Raw genomic sequence first — 6,000 nt, 5'->3', positions numbered from 1 at the left:
AAGTACAGCCAAGATGCTCCTTAGAGGCAAAGATCTCCAGATTTTGTCTCACATACTTTGGACATTTTATCAAGAGAGAACAGTCCCTGTAGAAGGGCATCATGCTTGGTAAGGTAGAGGGGCAATGAAAAGGAGGAAGGCCCTGGTGGCAGTTACATAATTTCATGTCAACTTGATATATTAAAGTGTAGGGGTGAAGTCTAGCCTGTCAATGAGGTCACAGCCTGATGGGCATGGCCTTGTGGGCACGGCCTTCTCATAAGGATGGTCTTGGGAACCTCCCCTCCCACCCCTCTCTGCCTTCACCTTCCTGCTGGCAAGCCACTTAGACTGCCAGAGCCCTGTGACCCTTCCACAGCCCTTGGATTCACAAGACTTTGCACCCAACAGTCTGTGATCTTGCATTCTGCATCATTGCATGTGGCTACATGAGTCTGAAGAGGGACTTATGGACTAGTATTGGACTAAAGGACTTGAGTTGGACTGGGCTGGGAAGTTTTCCTGATATGTAACTACTACTTGATATAAAGCACTCTCTTACCCATATATGAGTGTCAATGGATTTGTTTCTCTAGTCAACCCAGCTTAACACAGTGGCTGCAACAATGGGCTCAAACATAAGAACAATTGTGAGGAATGACACAAGACTGGGAGATGTTTTGTTCTATTGTACGTAGGGTTACTATAGTCAGAACCACCACGAACAACAATTTCAGGTGATTGAAAATATCGTAGCTTGGGTCAGGTGACCCTTAGTCCTCAGTGTGACATCTTTGCTATTTAACACTTTAAATAGATCTTATGCAGCAGATTTACCCATTGCAATACATCATTTGATATCTTGACTCCCGCATCCATGAACAAGGAAAACATCCACCTCTCAAAGGGGGATTAGTAAGAACGCCTGCCAATCATGGAAGCTGAATTGTTCCAGTGCCAGAATAAGAATTCACACTACCTACTGTGTTCAGAAAAATACCAATGAACAGTCTCCAAAAACTCTCAGTTCATCTTGCTCATGAACACACCCGCAAAATCTAAAGAGAATGTCAGCAAACCAAAGCTAGCATTGAATATAAAATATGATATAACATTACCAAGTTAAGTCTATCTAAGCTAGAATGGTTCAATATTTATAAGCCTATTTAGGTAATTGACCACATGAACAAATTAAGGGAGAAAAACTATGTGACCATCTCAACAGAGACCAAAAAATATTAACTAATAATTAAAAGGAACTATAGGAAATTAAAAGCATCCTGGTGGTGTCGTGGGTTACACATTGCACTGCAAAACACAAGGTGAGTGGTTCAAAATCACCAGCAGCTCCATGGGAGAAGGAGCTTTCTACTCCTCTAAAGAAGTACAGTGTCAGAAACCCACATCACTTTGAATCAGAACTGACAATGAGTTTGTTTTTTTGTTTATAGGAAATTAGTAACTAGATAAAGATATCTCCAGAAGTCTGTGGAAAATGTAATTCTTATTGGTCAAATATTAAAATTCACTGCTGTGAAATTAATTCTAACTCAAGGGGCACAGGGAAAAAGCTACTGTATACAAACACTCCTGGGGTGAAGTCCAGGTAGTATGGCAGGAACCAGACCAAATCCAGGGGTACGTATATAGCCCGCTAAAATGGGGGTGGAGGGAGGAAAGGGGAAAAAAGATGTGTGATCGGGAAATAGGGCACTGACCCACCCAAGGGTGGGGGGTATTGTTTGTGTCTCCACAGGGAAAGAGGAACCAGATATAAAGCCAGTGCCAGATGAATGCAGTGTGCCCGCACGGAGTGGGGAGCCAGTGGAGGGGACTGAGGGCTGGGCTCCCATACCAGCTATGTGGACAACTGCCCCTGCCCCCAGAAGAATTTACTTCAGAGGACAGCACTGAAGCTGCATCTAGGAGAGAGGGGCATGTTTGATCAGAGCAAATGGGAGCAAAGAAGGGGGAGGAAGAGAGAGTGGAGCACATCCTGGCCCATCAAGCCTGGAGGACGATATCCCCGCTCTGAACAGCCCATGGACAGAGTGGACAATATGGCTGATCCCACTACGAGACACACCGTCCCTTGATGGCCCAGGGCCCTAAGGGGACAATACTGGAGACTAAGGGCGGGAACTGGCCCAGACTGACCCTGTGTGTCAGAGCAACTGTGGGAGCAGAGCCGGGAGCCCCCAAGGGAGTACAAAGCATGGTACCCCATTGGACCTGACTGCAGGACACACCAGAGATCAAAAATCAGACCTTGATCTATTTACAGGTTTTTCTTTCTTTTAATTTTTTTCTTTTAATGAATTTATTCTTCTATAGGTAATTGGTTTCCTTTTTTATTGTCATCACCGTATTCTCACTCATCACCTATCTTGCTATGACTTGACTTTTGGTGCATATTATTATCTCTACAGATCTATCTAGATAAGATAGACTGGATGAATAGTCTGGAGGGGAAAACTACAGGACCAATGGTTCCGGGGGGGGCCATGGGAGAGGGGGAGGAGGGGGCAAGGAGGTGGTGCTGACCAACCCAGGGACAGGGGAGCAATAAGTGATCCAAAATCAGTAGCAAGGAGGGTGTGAGAGGCCTGGTAGGGATTCAGCAAGGGCAATGTAACCAAGAGAAATTACTGAAACCCAAATGAAGGCTGAGCATGATAGTGGGACAAGAGGAAAGTAAAAGGAAATAGAGGAAAGAACTAGGTGACAAAGGGTATTTATAGAGGTCCAAAGACTGGAATGTGCATATGTAAATATATTTATATGAGTGTAGGGAAGCAGATCTATGTTCATATATTTATAGGTTTCGTACTAAGGCAGCAGATGGACATTGGGCCTCCACTCAAGCACTTACTCAATGCAAGAACACTTTGTTCTATTAAATTGGCATTCCAGGATGCACACCTTCCTGACACGATTGCTGAAGACAAATGTGTGCATAAGCAAATGTGGAGAAGGGCATCATGCTTGGTAGAAGGGTGGCAAAAAAAGAGAGTGGTAGCCACCGTGGCTCACACAAGAATCATTGTGAGGATGCCAAGGTGCTGGGTGGTGTTTCCATCCGAGTTGGTCCCAAATCGAGAGTACCTAACAAGAACGCCATAAATGGAAAAAGGGCCCCGTGCTGACAGAGTGCCTAAACACTGAGCTGCTAACTGAAAGGTCAGCCGTCCAAAAGCACCGGCTGCTCCGTGGGAGAGAGCTGTGACCGTCTGCTCGGTAAAGATTTACCGTCTTGGCCACGCAATGGGGAAGTGATACTCTGTCCAGTGGTGTCACTAGACTTTCAATCGACTTGACAACAATGGATTTAAGATGTTCTTGACTCCAGAAGGGCTTGAAATGTCAGGAAAACAGGACAACAAACAACCCCGATATGGGGTGAACAAGGAGCACAATAGAAGGGAGCAGGAGAGGGTTGCTGCTTAGACCTGAGGGGCATGGGCTGGGCTTCTAGAAGAGGGGAACGTGGCGCTGGGCCTCAAAAGTGAGTAGGCATTGCAGAGGGACGTGCAACACCCACAGAGGAGCACACCTCATGTGCAGATCCAGGAGCTGTGGGAGATGGAGAGCATCGCGCGAGACCTTTGCTTCTCTGATCTAGGGATTCATGGCCAGTATCTGGGCTGATGGCAAAGTAGCTGAATTTTTTTTAAGCCACTCCATAAGCACATAGAAAATGGAAATTGGGTCTCTGAAGCCAATAGATGGTGGTATAAGCATGAAATGACCACACCCAGATGAAGACTCACCCATCTGCCAGGCCTCCGACACACAGACTGTAAAGCCAGCCACTGGGCACTGTCCTCCAGAGCAAATAAAGTCATCTTCTGCAGGTGGCTGCAAAGCCCAAAAAGAATGCGGGGCTTCTGGGTAAACATAATCCAACTGGGAGAGCAAATAAATCCTGAATGCTGAGATTTGTCTATATCTTTAAGATACCACTTTAAACCTATCCATCTCCCCATTCTAAAAAGAAGTGCCCTTTTTTCTGACTTCGGAAAGCTTAGGAAGAAAAACAAGCAAGTAAAAACACCTTTGGCAGAGCAATGAATTAACCAGAGGACTCATTTGGAATCTAGTGTTTTAGTTTTATACTTCTTAGCACACTTCTGAGCAAAAGGTTAAAGGTGGGAGGGGGTGCAGTGTCTCTTCCAGAAGCCAGATGTGAGGCAGGCAGAGTTTGCTTTGCGCATGGCCAGTCAGTCCAGACATAGCTGGATCCCTGGTCGTAGCCTGGTGCAAAGCCTAAGCCACAACCAGAATCCTTTCCATTTTGCAAAGGATCCTCCATTTAAGTTGGAAAGTCATCCTGATGTGTTCCATATACTCCCAAGAGTGGCTTATCTTTGGCCGGGCTTCGCCATCTTGGTGGCAGGCTTGGTTGTTCTCATCTCTCCATCACCACTGCCCTAGGAGCCCAGGCAGGCAGTATCAAGAACCAATGCTGTTTTAACGTGTCGCGTCTGAGTCCCTCAGTAGGAATCCTGCAAAGACATTCAGCACAGGGTACTGATCCTTCCCAAGGGGTTGGGACGTCAGGACGCGTTAGCCAGACTCAGTCTCAGAGAGCAGACACTGAGGGAGCGCCCTGGCTGTTTGAGTGCAGCTTTGGGAGGCATTTCTCTTGCTTTGGCTTCTGCCGTTGCCAATGCTTTTTGTTAAATCCACGGAGGAAGTAGTGACTGAGAAAGGGGGACTGGAGTCAGATAGACTTGATTAAAAGCGAATTTGTACTTACTAGTTTTAGTAACTTCCTCTTTCAAAGAAATGTGTCGTCCTTTCTTAACCCCATAGTTTCCATTCCTTCATATTTATGAATATCAGTACATCAAACACCTGTGTGTGGAAATGTTCATTCTCTGAAGAAGGAACTAAGAAGCATTGGTGACACTGTGGCTTGGGCTTTGGGCTGTTAGCATCAAGGTTGAAGGTTCAAATCTAGTAGCCCCTTCCAAGGAGAAAGATGAGTCTGCTTACTCCCATAAAAATTTGCAGTCCTACGGCCCTACTCAACATTCCCTCTTATAAAGAGATCGCTGGAGATATGGGTACAGAGCAAAGTGTGGTGAAGAAATCAAATGATCTCCAGCTATCAGAAAAAATCTGGGGTCTTAAAGTCTTGTCTTCAAACAAGCAACCATCTAAGTGAGGTATCAACTAAGTCCACATGGAAGAAACATAAGGAGAAAACAGTATCCGAACTTAAATTCTCAACACCCAGTTTTCAAAAGGCCATGGGTGACAGCGGTAGCCTAGAATCCATTGCAGGTCCGAACATGGATGAAGCCTCTGGCGAATCCCCTCTGGCCACAGTCCGGGATGTGAGTAGCCTGGCTATCAGACAGAGCGTTGGGAAGTCAATCATGGCGGATGTGATGTCTTATCATTTCATCTCCCTTTTGACTAATTTTAAAGTTATTTCCGTTTTTAAGATTTCCTGCTTTCTTTTAGACAAAAGTCTTTCTTGTTTTTTATTTTTGTCATTGTTGTTGGGTTTTTTGTTTGTTTCCTGCTTGTGTTTTGTATGATTTTCTGTATGCGAAATCCAGGGTAGGTAAATCGATAGTGACAGATTAATAATTACCTAGGAGCATGGCAGGGAGGATGAGGGGAAACAGGAGGCTAACAACAATGAGTATGAGGAAAAAAATGCTCTCAAAGAGATTGTGATGATTTCAGAACTCTTCTTAATATAATTGAATGATTACATTGTATGATATGTGAATTATATGTCAACGAAACGATCTTTTAAGAATATTTGTAGTCTTGGAAACCCTATATAAGGTGTTGTGAGTTGGCATTGACTTTATGGCTGTAGATGGCATGTCCTGTTGGCCATTTACCTGAAAGCTTTACCTCCTTCCTTGTGAAAAAAACAACAGCAGCAAAAATACAGTTACCATTGAATTGATTCTAACTCACGGCAGACCACATGTTTCAGAATAGAGTGGTGCTGTGTAGGGTTTGAGTCATTGGTTTTTCACAAGTGGACTCTCAGGT

This window comes from Tenrec ecaudatus, chromosome 4 (assembly GCF_050624435.1).
Source record: "Tenrec ecaudatus isolate mTenEca1 chromosome 4, mTenEca1.hap1, whole genome shotgun sequence".
Classification (NCBI taxonomy): Eukaryota; Metazoa; Chordata; class Mammalia; order Afrosoricida; family Tenrecidae; genus Tenrec; species Tenrec ecaudatus.
This window is presented reverse-complemented; position numbering follows the sequence as displayed.